We start from the raw sequence: 18,426 nt of genomic DNA, 5'->3' as shown, positions 1-18,426 counted from the left end.
TGGCAGGCCTACCACCTCTTTGACCTTGGAGAGCAATGCCACCCACCCACAGAACCTCACCTTATTACTCTGTAATGCCAGATTGGTTCACAAATAAATCTGAGGTAATGCAGGACTTGATCATGGATGAAGGAGCTGACTTGGTATGCATCACAGAGGCTAGTGGTCTGGTTTGGTCTCAGCTCCTCCCAGAGTGTTACTCCATGGTGGAGTAGGTGGGAGGATCAGGGTGGGAAGGTGTGGTGGCTGTGGTATTCTATAAGAATACCATCTCCCATACCAGGATCCCTGTTAGGGATTTGGCCTGTATTGAATGTGTGTGCCTAAGTCTAGGGACCAGGGATAAATTGGAACTTCTGCTGGTGTACTGATCACCCCACTGCCCAGTGGAGTCCCTAATTGAGCTGATGGACCTGGTTGCTGAGTTGGCATTTGAGTGGCCCTGATTGTTGGTGGTGGGGGACTAGATTAGATACAACACAGAGCACATTTGAAGATATATGCTCTGGCAGTGCGAGCAGCAAAGAAGCAGTTTTTTTCTGTACACATTGTTTCTGCAAACTGAGTTATCTAGGGTTGTGAGGAGGCTTGTATGTACCCTTTCCCTCTTGAATTTAAACTTGGAACCATCAGTTACTCACTTTGACACTTCTAATAAATAAATAATCTTTTTTGTGGATAAAATTTCTCTCATTGGAGCCAAGCTGGATTCCACATTTACTGCAGAGTCTACTGTGGAGGTGTCCAGCAACTCCTCTTATGGGATTAGAGTGGATTATTTTCAATTTGTGACTCCTGAGGATGTGGACAAACTGCTTCGGACTGTGTACCCTACAACCGATTCTCTTGATCCTTGCCCAACTTGGTTTATCTCATCTGGTAACTGTATTATCAGAGAGGGTCTGGCAAATATTATAAATGCTTCTCTGAGGGAGGGCAGGATGCCTCCTTGTTTTAGGGAGGCTATTATAAGACGACTTTTGAAGAAACCTGCATTGCCTCCCTTGGAGTTAGCTAATTACAGACCTATTTCTAACCTTCCATGACTGGGCAAGGTGATTGAGGGGGTGGTGGCCTCTCAGCTCAAGGCAGTTCTGGATGATGCAGATTATCTAGACCCATTTCAAACTGGCTTTCATGTGGGCTATGGGGTTGAGATATGCTTTGATCAGCCTTATGGATGATCTCCAATTGGCTTTCAACAGAGGGAATATTATTATTATTATTATTATTTATTAATAAAACTTTTATACCGCCCTTCCAAAAGGCTCAGGGCGGTTTACATTAAAATATGACTCTGTTGATCCTTTTGGATCTCTCTGCGACTTTCAATACCATCGACCAAAGTATCCTTCTGGGCCACCTGAGGGAGGTGGGATTGGGTGGCACTGTTTTACAGTGGTTATGCTCCTACCTCTCTGGCAGATTCCAGGTGGTAGCACTTGGAGACTGTTGTTCCGCTAAGCAAGAACTGAAGTATGGAGTTCCACAAGGTTCCTTACTGTCTCCAATGCTCCTTAACATCTATATGAAACCACTGGGAGAGATCATCATGAGGTTTGGTGCTGGGTGTTATCAATATGCTGATGACACCCAGATTCTCTATGTCAACCTCATCAGGAAATGGCATATCTTCCCTAAATGCCTGCTTGGAGGCGATAATGGGCTGGATGATGGATAATAAACTAAGGTTGAATCCAAATAAGATGGAAGTCCTGACTGTGGGGGATCAGGACCCTAGAGATGGTTTAGATCTGCCTGTTGTGGATGGGGTTACTCTCCCCCTGAAATATCAAGAATGTAGCTTGGGAGTGCTCCTGGACCCAAAGCTCTCCTTGGTTTCTCAGGTTGAGGTGGTGGCCAGGAACATTTTTTAATCAGCTTCGGCTGATGCGTCAACTAGAAGTTTCTAGAGGTGAATGACCTTAAAACAGTGGTACATATGCTGGTAACCTCCAGGCTTGACTATTGTAATGCACTCTTTGTGGGGCTGCCTTTGTATGTAGTACGGAAACTACAATTGGTACAGAATGTGGCAGCCAGATTGGTTTCTGGGACAACATGAAAGGACCATATAACAGCGGTTTTGAAAGAACTGCACTGGTTGCTGATATGTTTCTGGGTGAAATACAAAGTGCTGGTTCTTACCTATAAAGCCCTTAATGGCTTGGGTCCAGGCTATTTAAGAGAGTGCCTCCTTTGTCATGAACAACATTTTCATGACAACGTTTTATGATCTTCTGGAGAGGTCTGGTTACGTTTGCCACCAGCTCATCTGGTGGCAACTCTTTCTCTGCGGCTGTCCCAGGGCTTTGGAATATGCTCCCTGCTGAAAAAAGAGCATCTCCTTCTCTGTTTGTCTTCAGGAAGACCCTCAAGACTTTCCTGTTCTCACAAGCTTTTAATTAGAATGTTAATAATTTTAATAATTTGTTTTATATTGCTTTTACTGTGTTTTATGTATTTTAACCTGAGATTCTTAATATTAAAATTTGTACACCACTTAGAGATTTACATATCAGGTGGTATAAAAATATGATAGATAGATAGATAGATAGATAGATAGATAGATAGATAGATAGATAGATAGGAGTCTCGAAAACAGTTTGGGATAAGGTATGGGAATCTGTTGTTCAGAGAAAAAAGGCTGGTTCTCATGAGCAGCACTTTTCAGGAGCTGTGCTCGCTCCCATTCTATGATCGTGTGCAAGTAAAAAGCAAAGTGAAAAGTGATTGTTTCCAAAGCTTGCACTGGGTAGGAAGGTTCCATCCTACCCAGCAGCTGAGCCCAGCAGTTTAATGAGGCAGGAGGAAATGCTGTCCTACCCAGCATGAGCCTTGCACATGATCACTTCCTCCCACTCCTACCTTGATTTTACTTACACACAATAGCAAAACAGGAATGCACACAGCTCCCAAACTTGAGTAAGATGCTTGCTTTACCCCATTAGTGATCATGTGAACTGCTGTATAGAAGGCTAAAATCACACTAGGTTTGGATCTGGCCATTGAATCAGACCCAAAGCCTGAATCCCCTCACAAATGATATTTGTTTCTGAAGAGGTTTTACTGCTTTGAGTCTTTTACATTTCTCCTTTATAAAACAAATTGTCCCTTTTTTGAGTTTTTCATACTGAAAGAAACAGCAACATGTGCACAATTGGTTAATGTGATTGTTGCAATGATGCAAAGAAGACAGATATAAACTTCCTTAATCCTCCTTCTGGAAATGGCTGTGCCGTTAATTAATAAAAGAGGGGAAGCCGCTGCTGTTTTGCTTGAGAATTTGTGGGATTGGTGCCCATTGTTAAATTAAGATCATCCCATTCACTTCTGAGCATTTTTTTCACTGAAGTTCTTGCTTTGGCATTTGGCAATGGATGTCAGCCAGTTTAAAGATTTACAGTCTTCAAAAATCACTTCTACCAACATGTGGATCTTGTAAAGGTGTCCGGTGGTGTCTAAGGAGCTTTGGAAGTAAATCCTGTCTTCTGCCCAAGTTCATTTCCCTCTTTCCCCCTTCCTCAGACTTAATTTGGCTATGGACTTGGCTTCTTTGTTCTTTCATGACTAATATTGCCATCTGTGACTATTACATATTGAAATAGCAATGTAACATATTAAGCACAGGAAAACCCAGAATGCTTGAGCTCATCCAAGCATTTGTTGCTTGAAGCTCTAGTCCTCTTTGCAACTACCTGAAGCCTTCCCAGGCTTCCTCAGGTTCTTCACATGCTGCAATTAATCAGCATATTGCTATGGTGCTATCAGTTTGGAACTATAAGGCCTCCTTTGCATATTCGTGGGGGAGGAGGAATCCCAGTGGCACAACATAAATAGTTGTAGTTTTATTCACTATCGTAAACTCATAAAAAAGAGAGATCACATTTATGGCATTTGCGTAGCTACCACTAGGAGCAGATTCCTTTGGGAGTTGCCCAAATCCTTTGTTGTTGTTGTTGAAACCTCATAGTTGACATGAGCTGCACCACTCCCATATTTGACCCATGACAGCTGCCTTTAGGAACTGGAGTCGAGTCCAGCAGAAGCTGAACAGCCAGACAAGATTATAAACAAGCACCCGCTGTGTCCATGTCCGTGCTTAAGGAACACGGGGGGAAGGGCAGCAGGTGCAGGAAAGAAATGTTCTGACTGAAAACATCTTGAAGCTGATGTGATGTGATGTGAGGTGCAGGGTTAGCATCCCAGAAGAGATCTTGCATCCTTCCATTTTCCACAACTCAAAGCCAAAACTGTGGACAAAGCCAAACCATTTTTGACCGAAAAGTTGAGAACTGTAACCCCTAATGTAGGACAAGCTGTTGAGAATCTGCTTTTCATACTACAATATATAGCTAAACATTATTTTATCAACAGACTCCATTATTCTCCATGTGTTCACTTGAAGTCAAATAGCAGAAACAGGGGAACAAGATAATGTCTACCTGATAGATAGAGAGTTGGTCTTGTGGTAGCAAGCATGACTTCTCCCAATAATAATAATAATAATAATAATAATAATAATAATAATAATAATGGGTATTTAAAGCTGGATTTGATGTGCATCCAACTGCCAACAGTAACATCAGCACACACTTCTCTAGGAACACTTGGTCACTTTCTGGCCACTTCCCATTGTATATAGAGCCATGATCTGACTGTTTCCAAGGGGTTTTCCAAGGTACACACAGGTATAATCATTCATACAAGTAGTAAAAACATGTACAAGTGTACACGTATAAACAACAACAACAACAAATATGTATAATATTTGTATAATATAATATCCCCTGCTAACTTGGGTTGACTCAGCCTTCCATCCTTCCGAGGTCGGTAAAATGAGTACCCAGAATGTTGGGGGCAATATGCTAAATCATTGTAAACCGCTTAGAGAGCTCCGGCTATAGAGCGGTATATAAATGTAAGTGCTATTGCTATTGCTATTGCTAACTTGGCAAAGAGGCATCTTTTAACGTGGTGATTCTCTTTATTTAGGGGGGAGAGTAACTGGCTCTATTCACCCCCAGCACAGTACCTCCAGTGACTGTTGTTGTTGTTGTTAATTCAATTTCTATACCGCCCTTCCAAAAATGGCTCAGGGCAGTTTACACAGAAAAATAATAAATAAATAAGATGGCTCCCTGTCCCCAAAGGACTCACATTAAAAAAAAAAACCACAAGATAATCACTCTCCTGTACTGTGCTGGGGGTGGATAGGGCCAGTTACTCTCCCCCTGCTAAATAAAGAGACTGTTACTGGTGTCTGTCTTGTTTCTTTTAGATTGTGAGCCCTTTGGGGACAGGGAGCCATCTTATTTATTTATTATTTCTCTGTGTAAACCACCCTGAGCCATTTTTGGAAGGGCTGTATAGAAATCAAATAAATACTACTACTGCTACTGCTACTACTACTACTACTACTACTACTAGTAGTAGTAGTAGTAATAAATTAAACTCTAATGAAACAAAGCAGGCCTACAAGAAAGAACTAGTACAGAACCGAGCAGAAAAATGGAAAAACAAGCCACTGCATGGTCAATATTTGCACGATATAACCGGAAAACCAAACATCACCAAGACCTGGCAGTGGCAGGCAACTTGAAGAAAGAAACAGAGTGTTTAATACTGGCTGCACAAGAACAGGCACTAAGAACAAATGCAATAAGAGCAGAAGTAGAAAAATCAACAACAAATAGCAAGTGCCGCCTTTGTAAAGAAGCAGATGAAACCGTGGACCACCACCACCTAATCAGCTGTTGTAAAAAGATCACACAGACTGACTACAAACAAAGGCCTAACAAGGTAGCAGCAATGATACACCGGAACATCTGAAAAAAATACAAGCTACCTGCAGCCAAAAATTGGTGGGACAACAAAATTGAAAAGGTTGTAGAAGATGAAGATATAAAAATATTATGGGACTTTCGACTACAAACAGACAAACATCTGCCACACAATACACCAGATATTACTGCAGCCGAGAAGGAAGAAAAACAAGTCAAAATAATCAACATAAGAATACCAGGTGACAGCAGAATAGAAGAAAAGAAAAAGAAAAAAATAACAAAATACAAAGATCTACAAATTGAAGTTGAAAGGCTGTGGCAGAAGAAGACCAAAATAATCCCAGTAGTAATTAGAGCCCTAGGTACAATTCCAAAACATCTTGAAGAGCTCCTCAACACCATAGGGGCCACAGAAATCACCATCGGCCAACTACAAAAAACAACTTTACTAGGAACAGCCTACATTTTGCAGCAATACCTATAACAACAACAATATTGATAACAAAATTTTGGCATCCCAGGTCTGTGGGATGGACCCGATGTCTGGATAAAACAAACCAGTCAATAACACCTGTTTGACTGTGCAAAAAACAAGTTAAAATAATCGACATAGCAATACCAGGGGACAGCAGAATAGAAGAAAAAGAAATAGAAAAAATCACCAAATACAAAGATCTACAAATTGAAATTGAAAGGCTGTGGCAGAAAAAGACCAAAATAATCCCAGTGGTCATTGGCGCCCTGGGTGCAATCCCAAAACAACTTGAAGAGCACCTCAACACCATAGGAGCCACAGAAATCACCATCAGCCAATTACAAAAAGCAACTTTACTGGGAACAGCCTATATTCTGCGACGATATCTATAACAACAGCAACAACACTGACAATAAAATTCAGCCATCCCAGGTCCTTGGGAAGGACTCGATGTCTGTATAAAACAAACCAGTCAATAACACCTGTCTGACTGTGTAAACAATAATAATAATAAACAATATACACTGCTTTTCAAAAAAAGTGTCCAAAGTGGCTTACATAGAGAAATAATAAATAAATAAGATGTATAAAGCATAATGTCTGAATTAATTAAGGCATTTTATAATGAAAGTCTGCTAATCTGGAAAAAAAGGACTTTACAGAATCAGATTTTCACAAAAAAATTAAAAACTAAGTTCTGACAATGTATAATCTGCAACACCTAATGAAAAGACAATGTTTTACACATTTATACATCTGAACAGCTTACATTACACTTCTACTTATAATTAAAACAATAAACCATAAATGAGGACAAACTGAATCCTCTAATGGCCAATTTGTGTTTCTCAATTAATGCTGGGAAAATGTGTTGCACGCACACTGTGTGTATGAATGATTCCAAGTACCTCAACTTTTAATGTTTGTTTTAGGAAATCAAGCAACTGAATAAGTTAGTCTTAGGTTACATAAACAGATGTATGCATTTGTTGCCTTAGAGAAGACCTGATGAGGTCCTTTGAATCCCTAGTTTGGCCTTTGAATCCCTAGTACACCAATCTCTCCACACACAAATAATGGAGCTCTCTTCAGCGTCATGAAGGAGATGCTTAATAGTAGAGGAAAGAGGGTAGAATCACCAATGGCTCATCTCATCCGTATTGCAGTGGAGGTGTCAAGGACTCTAGTGAGAGCAGAAGAGTGGGGATGGAATGTGGAACTTTGCATGAAATGATATTGTGCTGGGTTGTATATGTTTGCTAGGGGACTATGTGAACACTTATTCGTTTCTCAGGGACTGATGGCTGACCATCTGGAGAAGGGAAATACTTGCACTTGCAATACAGCAAGAGGCACCTGCTGTCATTGATAGTATCTTGTGTGCATCAGGGTATGTCCATGCTAGTTTGTATGGCTGTCTTTTCTAAGTCTAGCACTTGCTCTTAATCAAGGGACTAATTGATTGGCAGCTTTGTGACTTCATGATGGACAATTATTTTATGGAAAGTGTGGGCATTGGAGACAACATAGAGCCTATGGACCACTGTGGCATAATAAGTCATGACTAGCTGGGCCAGGCACAGATCATCTGCGCCTCTAGCTTGACTCAGTCATTTTCTCCCACTCACTGCCACCGTTTTCGCGCCGCCCATCCACCGGCGCCTAACTTCCCGCCCGCCCGCCTGCCAGCCGCCGCTGGCTGGCAGGCCGGCCTGCCACCACCACCTCCAGTCGGCCAGCCTCCTCCTCCTGCTGGTGCAGCTTCACCCCACCGGCACAGCTCCACCAACCAGCCTCCTCCCACCGGTGCAGTTTTGCCTGCCAGTGTGGTTCCACCAGCTGCCTGCCTTCTCTCGCCAGCATGGCTCCACCGCCAGCCAGCCACCTCCTCCTGCCAGCACAGCTCTACCAGCCGCCATGGCTGTTTTCTTCCCCCGTCCCCGTCACTTAGCCCCCAGCAGCTGCTCGCAAACTCTCGCAAGAGCTGGCACACATGGGATTAGTGACAGGTACATTCAAGAGAATTAAATATATAGATTAATGCTGAGCCAAAATAGGGAGGCAAAATGGTCCATATAAAATGTGACCCCCTGCTTTTTGGGAGAATTTGAATTTGTTTGAGTTGCAGTCTGCAACTGAATTCTAGGCAGACCATGACCTTCTTTGGAAGCCTCATCTGCTGAACCAAAACATGGTCCTAAAACTTTATTTTGCTGCTGTGGCAATCCCAAAGGAGTTGGAGAGGAGACTTCAAACGCAGAAGCTCTCGGGCAGAGAATAGCAGCCCCTTTGCAAAATGTCCTACTTGAGACAAACGTCCTACTTGAGACAAAAGCTCAGCTTCCAGTCATAGGAGATGGAATTGGTTGGGTCCCATTATTCCATTCCCCATGTATTGTCTTTCTGCAGCTTCGGGAAAGCCCTTAGCTTCCGTGATGAAAACACCCTCAGGACACTTCAAGAACTAAAGATTTTGCTCCAGATGAGGCTTGAATGCACAACCTTGACATTACACCATCCTACACTGGCCTACATGTACCATGTGCTGACCATTGAGTCACTGAGGCTACCCTGCCAGAACTTCAGTTGCATCTGACATAAGCCTGTTTCCATTGGTTTTGTTTCCTTCTGCCCAGACTTTTCCAGTTTCTATGAGATGCGTCCAACACAACAGGAGACTTTGCCTTGATAGTGCTTTGATGCTTGGCTCCAAACGTTTTTTCTCCTACCAAATAAATATTGTTTGCTCCCTTCAGGAGCTTTCGCACCTAAAATGGAACTCAAATCCAACAATTGAGCGCAAACAATTGCCCAACTTATTTCTATGCTGACCATGACCTCCCTTGGAAACTTAATCCATTGAAACAAAACTCAGTTCTCCTCTTCCAAAGCTTTATTTTGCCATCACAGGTAATCTGGAGAAGGGAATTTCAGAAGAAAAGCAGAAACTCCCAGGAACACATGAACAACCTTACTAAACAGGCTCCTTTCCTACTTAGGGCAAAAGCTCAGGGTCCAGTTGTAGGAAACAGAAGTGGTTAAGCATCTCCATACTACATACAACTAAGATTATCAGGGGCCCAGAACACCTTCCTTACATGGCAAGGCTACAACACCTGGGGCTTTTTCGTTTAGAAAAAAGACTACCGAGAGGAGAGATGATAGAGCCTGAGCAAAAAGCCAAGATTTAATACTCTTTCTAAAAACTGTGATGGAGACCGAGGAGTGAATAGCCACCAGGAGAGCATTCCAGAGTCTGGGGGCAGCAATAGAGACGGCCCTGTCCTGCATGCACAACAACCAAGCCTCCCTCATTGTTGGCACATGGAGCAGAGTCCCCTCAGATGACCTTGTCAAGCGGTCCCTCAGGTATCCTGGGCCTGAACTATTAAAGAGCTTTAAAGGATTGAATTGAACCTGGAAACAAACTGATAGCCAGCGCAGCTCTTTCAAAATGTAGGTGATATGATCCCACCGAGCATCTCCAAATAAAACCCTAGCTGTCACATTTTGCACTAGCTGCAGTTTCTGGATATTCTTCAAGGGCAGCCCCAGGTAGAGCACGTAACAGTAATCCAGCCATGACATGACTAAGGCATGGGGAACTGTGGCCAGATCTGCCTTCTGAAGAAAGGGACACAGCTGGTACACTAGCCGAAGCTGTGCAAAGGCACCCCCTGGTCACCGCCTCCACCTGAGCTTCCAAAAGCAGAGCCGGATCCAGTAATACCCCCCAAGCTGCATACTTGCTCCTTCAAGGGGAGTGCAACCCCATCCAGAACTGATAAAATCTCCTCATCCCAATTGGCTCTCCTACTGACCAATATTACCTCCATCTTGTCTGGATTTAGTCTCAGTTTATTAGCCCACATCCAATCCATCACGGCCTCCAGTCCCCGATTCAGGACATCCACTGCCTCCCTAGGATCAGGTGACAAGGAGAAATAGAGCTGAGTGTCACCGGCATATTGCTGACAACTCAGTCCAAGTCTCCAAGTGAACTCTCCCAGTGATTTAATGTAGATGTTAAACAGCATGGGTAACAAAACCTAACCCTGTGGGGACCCCACAGGCCAATGGCCATGGAGCTGAGCAATAGTCCCCCAGCACCACCTCTGGACTCTCCCCCCAAGAAAGGAATGGAGCCACTCCAACACAGTACCTCCAATTCCCATACTCAAGAGGCGGTCCAGAAGGATACCATAGTCAATGGTTTTGAACGCCGCTGAGAGGTCTAGCAGAACACTAGTTCCTGGTGTAGGGCATCCACTAGAGTGACCAAGTCAGTTTAAGTCCCATATCCAGGGTGGAAGCCATATTGAGAATTGTCCAGATAATCTGTATCATCCAAGACCCTCGGCAGCTGGGACACCACCACACACTCTATTACCTTGCCCAAAAAGGGAAGGTTAGAGACCGGTCTATAGTTGTCTGGGTTGGAGGGATAAAGGGACCATTAAATAATGGTCTTACCATCAGCTCCTTGAGGCACAATGGCATCCTTAATGAAGCATTAATGATCACCTCCAACCATATGCCTGTACCCTCCCTGGCAGCTTTTATTAGCCATGAATGGCAAGGGTCAAGAGCACATGATGTTGCCCACACACTGCCCAGGATCGTGTCCACATCCTCAGGCCACACTAACAGAAAAGAATCCAACACAACAGGACCAGATGGTACCAGAGGCACATCTGCCAGAACTGCCAATATTCTGGAGTCCAAATCAGCATGGATGCGAGTGACTTTATCTTCAATGGGCTGTAGATGATTCCCTGGTGGGATGTGTGGAGCAATGTCATAGCTACACGAAACAGCTCCGCTGGTCTGCACTGAGCAGATGCAATGGAGGCGGAGAAAAAGCATTTCTTTGCCACCCCCACCGCCATGGAGTAGTCCCTAAAATGGGCTCTAGATCGTGTTCAGTCAGATTCGTCATGACTCTTCCTCCAGCATCCTTCCAGCCATCACCCAAGTTGTTTAATCTAAGCTCTAAGCTCCGAGGAAAATCAAGGAGCAGAATAGGCTCCACCAAGCCAGAGAGGGTATTTAGGAGTAACCGTGTCAATAGCCCGGGTTGTCTCTCCATTCCAGAGATTCACCAGGGCCTCAACAGGTTCACTAGCTCTGGACACTGGAAACTTCCCAAGGGCCATCTGGAAACCAAGCGGATCCATAAGCCTCCAGGGGCAGACCATTCTAAGCAGTCCACTATCCCTGCAGAGGGCAGACGGAGCAGTCAAACTAAACCCCACCCGATGATGATCTGTCCACGACAAAGGAGTTATCTCAAACTCCCCCACCTCCAGATCATTTCTTCCCCAGTCGGTAAAAACCAGATCCAGAATATGTTCTGCCATGTGGGTAGGGCCCAATACCAGCTGAGGCAGGCCCATGGTTGCCTTGGAGGTCATGAAATCCTGAGCTGCACCTACTAGAGTGGCCTCAGTGTGGACACTGAAATCCCCCAAGACAATAAGTTTGGGGGAGTCCAAGGCCACTCTGAGACCACCCCCCACCAGCTCAGGTAGGGAGACTGAAGTACAGCGGGGTGGTCGGTACACCAGCAGAATCCCCAGCCTATCTCGGAGGCCCACCCTCAAGGACAAACACTCAAAATTCTGAGATTGCCTGACCGGGCACCTGGAAATGGGGAGGATCTCTCAATAGATGACTGCAATGCCCCCTCCCCAACCCTCCAGGCGGGGCTGCTGCATGATCAGGAAACCTGGAGGACAGAGCTGAGAGAGACCAACCCCACCCAGCTCATCCAACCAGATCTCCATCACACATAACAGGTCAGCATGCTCATCCACAATCAAATTGTGAATGATAAATGTTTTAGCGTTGACCAACCTGGCATTTAACAGCAGCACCCTAATCCTTTAGGAAGTGTTCTCATCATTCCCTGGGGCCACAGGGTTGAGAGAAGAGCTGGAAAAAGGACAGGCCTCAATTGTCTGGACCATTTTCACATGTAATGGCCTTCCCAACTCCCACTGCCATACTTCCCTCTGCCAGCTACCTGTAATATTGCTGCCCGCAGACCATCCCCACTTTTCTGCTCTCCCAGACACGTCTCCTCAGCCCGACAAACCACACCTCCTCTGTTTGATAAAAACCAGGTCCAGGACTCATGCAGTCAAACTCTTGTGCTGGCGTCTTGATGGAAAAAATGAAAGGAAGGTCTTCTGAGACCACAGGCAGCTCACCCCACAGCTGAGAGCCACAAGGACAAGAGCCCTTGTGCTCATGACCTTCGGCTCGCACCAAGAGGCTCGCACCCTTGGCCCAGCCTGCTCTTTGGAGCAGGCCCACAGATGACACACCTGGAGCAAGGTGGGGCAGAGGCAAACACCAGAGTCAGTGCTGGTGTACTAGATATTTGTACCCATATCCAATCTCAGATTGCCCAACTAGATTTTTTGTTCATTTGTTTATTTATATTGTGCAATCCATGTGCATGATGCTTTACAACAGTGATCCTAAACATCCTAAATATGGGAGTTAGTTCTGCTAAGATCAATGGGACTTACTGTTAAGTAAATGTGTTTAGGAGAGAGATAGCAAAGGGCAGCATCATATAGACTAGCAGGGTTTCTTAACTTTGGGTCCCCAGGTGTTGTTCAACTACAACTCCTATCATCCCCAGCCATGGCCCTTTGGCTGGAGATGATGGGGACTGTAGTCAACAAGATCTGGGGAAACCCTGACGTAGACCATACTCATATAACTCTAGGTCAGGCCTGAAAAACCTGTGACACACCAAGCCGAACATGGTCCAACAAACATTATGTCTTTGCCACCTGCTTTCAGGACTGCAAAAGTGCAGGGTGGTGGTGTTATGGTAGGCAGTGAAGAGCTAGATGGGTCACATGACACACATGCAGGCCTAAGGCCTGTACATCGATTTCACTCCCATTGCTGGTTGTGTGGGTTTTCCTTTCCCATAGTTAACAACAGGAAAGACCTGCTGTGTACATGGACCAATTCCTCTGGATTGCAGCCATAATATCCAAGTTTATTTGAAAAACATTCATACCAAAGTTGAGAAAACCTGCAATTATTGAAGCACCTACCTTTTTAATTACCTCCCAGGATGGAAGACCTCAAGCCTTTCCAGGTTTGCTTCAAAAATAATTTGGGACTGTGTTTGTCCAAATAGCTCTGACAGATGCACTGACCCTGAAGTTGGCAAAAAAGATTAACATTAAACTGATTTTTAAACAAATACAGTCAGATCTCATTGTGAGCCTTAAGACAGTGCTTTGTCTTGAAGGGTTGGCATTTAGCTGCACTCACTCCTTGGAAGCAGATCATAGATGTGGTCTAAGGAAAATAGACTATATTCTAAACTATACAATAACTGGACTCAGAGAAACAAATATCTCCTGACAAGTACTGTGATACTAAGCTAAAACATTAAACAGTAATGGGACAGTTTCCTACATGCAATAAATGCAGAAATTATGAACATGAGCAAAGGCTAGCCTCAAGGGAGTTATACAAGATGTTAGCCAGAGATATGTGTTAGATGTTCGCATATAAATGGTTGTTTGCCAGAGGTATTCTATATGTTTTTATAGAATACCTTTGACTCTGTATGCAATTACTTTAGAAAGAGATATTTTATGGTATGTGTAAGCAGGTGGCAATATCACGATTATTTGAAATAGGATTTAACTCAGCCTTTGTCCCTTCCTCTCAATTTTATATCATGGTCATATACTAGAGATGTGCACAAAACAAATATTTCAATTCATTTTGAATTCAAAACAGATTTGAATTCGGTCCAAAAATTAAAGTTGAGTTTGAATTGATTCAGCCCTGTTTGGTACCTCGAATTGAATCTGAATTGAATTTTGAAAATTCATTTCGTATTCGAATTGAATTGTCCTTTTAAGACGTGATTCAATTAGTATTCAAATCACTCAAATCACCCTGATTTGAGTCAAATTGATTCAAATTTGAATAGATTTGCAAATCCTTATTATATACAACCTGTTTTGAGATTATTATTAGACTGTTACATCACAAAATCATTTCCTGGTTGTGTATCTGCAACAGCTACATTTCTTTTGGGCTTGCATTATATTCTTACAATTTGTGTGTTGCATGTGTGTACATTGAAGAATTTATACTTATTCTGCATTTGAGGGCAGGTAGATGAGTGGAAAATAGAAGAACTGCTTAGGTTCATGCTTTAAAGTCTCCAAGATATACCACAATACCTGGAATATTCATTGACCTCATTGATCAATTAAACACACTAAGGTGTTTAGTGCACACAATTCTGAGTGAATCACTAAAGTGTTTAGTTTAGTTCACACAATTGTTCATACAATTCATACATTGAGGCTCTCACACAGTGTGGAGAGCCTTACTGGGCTCTGAGGAGAGAGTGGGCTTATCCTGCTCTCCCCCTGGGTGGCCAGATCAGCCACCCACACAACTGCCGGCCGGTAGAGGCAGTGGGGATCGGGGTGCCTGGCCCCTGGAAATCCCAGGATGCCCCATGTGAGTTTGCGGGGCATTCTGGGGAGAATGTCGCTCCACTAACCTCATTAAAGGGAGGGAACTTAAGTGGGCTGGACTCCCTTAGCTCGCTTTGCTGCGGTCATGAGAATAGCCTCATTGTGTTAGATCACACAGTGTTTAATTTACACAACAAATCTAGGTTTAAAGTGAGTTACCGGCATTAGTGTGATTGTGTGAACCTACGCTAAGGTGGGAATCTTAGATTTATCTTGGGCCAAGAACCACCTTGGTGTGGTTTCACACAAGCACACAAATGTTGGTAACCCACATTAAACCTAAATGTGAATGATTGTGTGAATGAGGTATAAAACGCAGTGGGAGAGTGAAGCCCCTTCATCCTGCCGACTAACTATTCCCTGCAAATGTGATCTCTATATTTTTCCCTAATGGGACAAATAGCAGCTGTGGTCATTTAGGGCTGAGAAAATGGAATGAGAGTGAAGGTTTAACCCCACGCCCAGTTTTTGAAAATACATTTAAAAAATCTAATCATGAATTTCTCTAATCATGAATCTCAAAGGTCTTGTTCTGATTTTTCCATTGCCCCATGTAGAGTGCATTGCAGTAGTCTAATCTGTATGCTACCAACGCATGAGTGACTGAGGTCAGATCTGACTTCTCCAAGTAGGGTCGCAGCTGGCGTACCAGTAATAGTTGGTAAAAGGCACTTCTGCAAACTGCCACCACCTGCACCTCCAAGGACAATGCCGGGTTCAGAAGCAACCCCAAGCTGCGGACTTTGTTTTTCAGAGGGTGTGTGACCACATCCAAGACCAGATTTACCTAATTACTTGGATGATCAGTTCTACCAACCCAGAACACTTCTGTCTTCTTATCTGGATTATCTGGATTCAGTCTTATCTGGATTTAGCAAAAATTCCAGTCATTATAAAAAGTCCATTTATTGAAAGATAGAGAATTGTTTTTACAGTCTATGCAGCTAAAATCCAAGTGTGTGTGTGTGTGTGTGTGAGAGAGAGAGAGAGAGAGAGAGAGAGAGAGAGAGAGACTACTGTATCTAGGTGGATCTTTAAGATTTATATCTTTTTCTTTGTAGAAGAACTTAAATGTAGCAGGGGATGATGCAGTGATCCACCAAATTCAATTCCTGTTGTGGATATTATAGTTCTCCTGGTACAAACAAGTATCCCAGAACTTCTTATGTCTAATTCTTTCCAATTAGATTGACACTTGTGTATACCGCCAAGAAAAAAACATGAGAAACAATTGTATGTGGAATATCTTGCACATGTTTGGACTTTTGTGAACAAAAGCTGCAAAGAGCAGTGGTGATCGTGTTGAGCATTCCCCAGGCTCTGTAGCAAGTCAGGAGCAGCTCATTCACTGAAGAGATGGAATTAATATCAAACCTCTTGATAAGAGGAAAACTTGATAAGATCAGTTTCAATGCTCCTCTTGGCAGCCTTTACATGAGAACCAGATAAAGTTCTCTGATTCTCTGGCTGGATGCTGAAACCACGATATAAGCAAGTAGGGAGATGGAAACATGCATGCACAGGTAGGAGTTCAAAAACTCCACAGATGTGAGTTTCCATGTATATCCAAAATGGATATCTTGGGGTAAAACCATGGAAAACTCCACCCAAAAAATGGAGGTTGGACAAGTTCCACACATTCTCAACTGTAGCTTCATCAGTGTGGTACTCTAGATCTTTAATCTAGTTATATATTATTAAATTAGTCACTTTATTCACTTCTGCTGTCATTCATTCATTTTAATATGTTAAGTGAATGCAGTGTTATTGTCTATCATTATGCTTTCAAACACTTTAATCACCCTTTTGCACTCATAGTCAGGATGGTGGAAACATGGCAAAAGGATAGGCCTGCACTTTCAGTACATCCTTGTAGTAGAGTTCTAATCCATGGTGGTGCCTGTGTATGAATGCAAGTGATAGTAATTATTCTGGATTAGTTTATTTTAAGTAAAAGGAAAGGATACTTTAAAAAAAACACAACCCCTGTACAATGTGATTACTAAGGAAAATGAGATGCCCGTTAAGAGACAGTGAACAGCTGCTTGGGCTTGGGGGGCAGGGATAGCTCATGTCTAAAGCATTTCTTTGGAGCCTTAAGTACCAGATCTTGAGACTGCTAAATCCTCATTTCTATTAAAAAGTAAAAACCAAAATCTGAGAGGTCTGCTCTTGTAATAAATGCATATCCTACTGTTTTTCTACAGGTGGACTCCTACAATGCCTTGTTCTCAAGAAAGCATGTTGGCCCAGCTGAATATGCAACATCAGAGCTTCCTAGTATGTATATTATGACTAAATTCTTCACATTTGACATTAGTTTGGATTAGCAAGATGTTTAGTACTCCCTCCATTGAAAAATGAATTGGCCCATTGGCCAAGCAACATGATAAATCTGTTTGAGTGGGTTTGTCACACCCAACCTCTCCCTTTTCTTTCTTTATGTCGAATACAGCCCGATGCAGAAAAAAGGTACAACATCTGTAGCAAATGATTTATGTCTTCTGGTTCAGGGCTTCTACAATTAAGAAGGTGGGATTGAGAGGCCTAGCAAGCAAGTATTCATGAAATACAGGAATCAAGAGACATTTCAACTGACAGAGAAGTACTCCCTGGGTATCCATGACTAAGTCTGATCTAATCACACAGGTAATTGGTGGTGATAGTTGTGGGCATCCAAAATTGACTAAATGCTACAGCTGCATATTTTGAAATGACAGAGGAAGCAGATTAAAGTCTTTCCGTATCGTGATTGCAGTGCAAAGGTCCTCTTCATTAAGTTCACTATAGTTGGAACTACTGGAAAGAAAACAATGTACCACATGTGAAAGGTGCTTTTAGATGGTTGATACCATGCTGAAAAGAGGAGCCACACAATGAGATGTGTAAAGAAAATGCTCTAGGCCCTTTTGTGAAACCAGAGTTTGTCACTACCTCTTATTCATACCAGTATGCTTGAATTATTGTCGGTGATTTCCAATGATGGGGGGAAATGGGGAAATGGGCGAAATCTTGGACACTTTCTATGTCTTGTGGAAGTATCTTTAATTTTTCAATAAATAGAACAAAAGACACCTGGGCCTAATTCACTCGCTCACTTAATGACAGATAGATCAAGATCTCTTTCCTGGTTAATCCATGTCAGCTCAGACCCCTTCAGTGTACGTGATTTTAGAATTTTTGCCCCAATGTGTGTCGTTTTACACTGACACATTAAACCTTATTTGCCAGTTTGTTGCTCATTGATCCAGATCGTTCAGGATCTCTTCACAGTTTTATCATTTTATCATCCTGACCAATCTGATGCTGTCCATGAGCTTGGCTGCTTCTCTGCTCATTTTAACTTCAGATAATTTACGAAGATGTTAAATAGTACTAGTCCCAATCAGATCCTTGATTGGAGGTGCCTTAATTGGGGCCCATAGCCAGTGGGTGTCCAGGGGTGTCATTCCCCCCCCCGCTACGTTTTTCTCTCCCCCCCCCACTACAGTCCCCATCCAGCATACGATTTCCCCTGTATTTGGGCTGGCGTGGGGGTGGGCAGACACTTTTAAATTGCCTGCTGGTGCCAGCCAATGCAAAATTCTTCCCGCAGGTCTGCAGTCATTTGGAGACTCTGCATAGGAAGGGG

The 18,426-nt window shown here is 43.2% G+C and overlaps 1 long non-coding RNA gene across 1 annotated transcript in view; it reads left to right on the top strand.

The window, feature by feature from the left end:
* The window catches only part of LOC128331973 (uncharacterized), a 61,950-nt gene extending 44,127 nt beyond the window's left edge, over nt 1–17,823 (top strand). Inside the window, exons 2-3 of the long non-coding RNA XR_008310495.1 lie at nt 17,003–17,075; nt 17,251–17,823. This is a non-coding gene — a long non-coding RNA (uncharacterized LOC128331973). The remainder of the gene's footprint in view (nt 1–17,002; nt 17,076–17,250) is intronic.
* Nucleotides 17,824–18,426: the final 603 nt, after the last annotated feature.

This window comes from Hemicordylus capensis, chromosome 6 (assembly GCF_027244095.1).
Source record: "Hemicordylus capensis ecotype Gifberg chromosome 6, rHemCap1.1.pri, whole genome shotgun sequence".
Lineage (NCBI taxonomy): Eukaryota > Metazoa > Chordata > Lepidosauria > Squamata > Cordylidae > Hemicordylus > Hemicordylus capensis.
The sequence above is the reverse complement of the archived record's forward strand: the minus strand, read 5'-3'. Positions and strand labels throughout refer to the sequence as shown.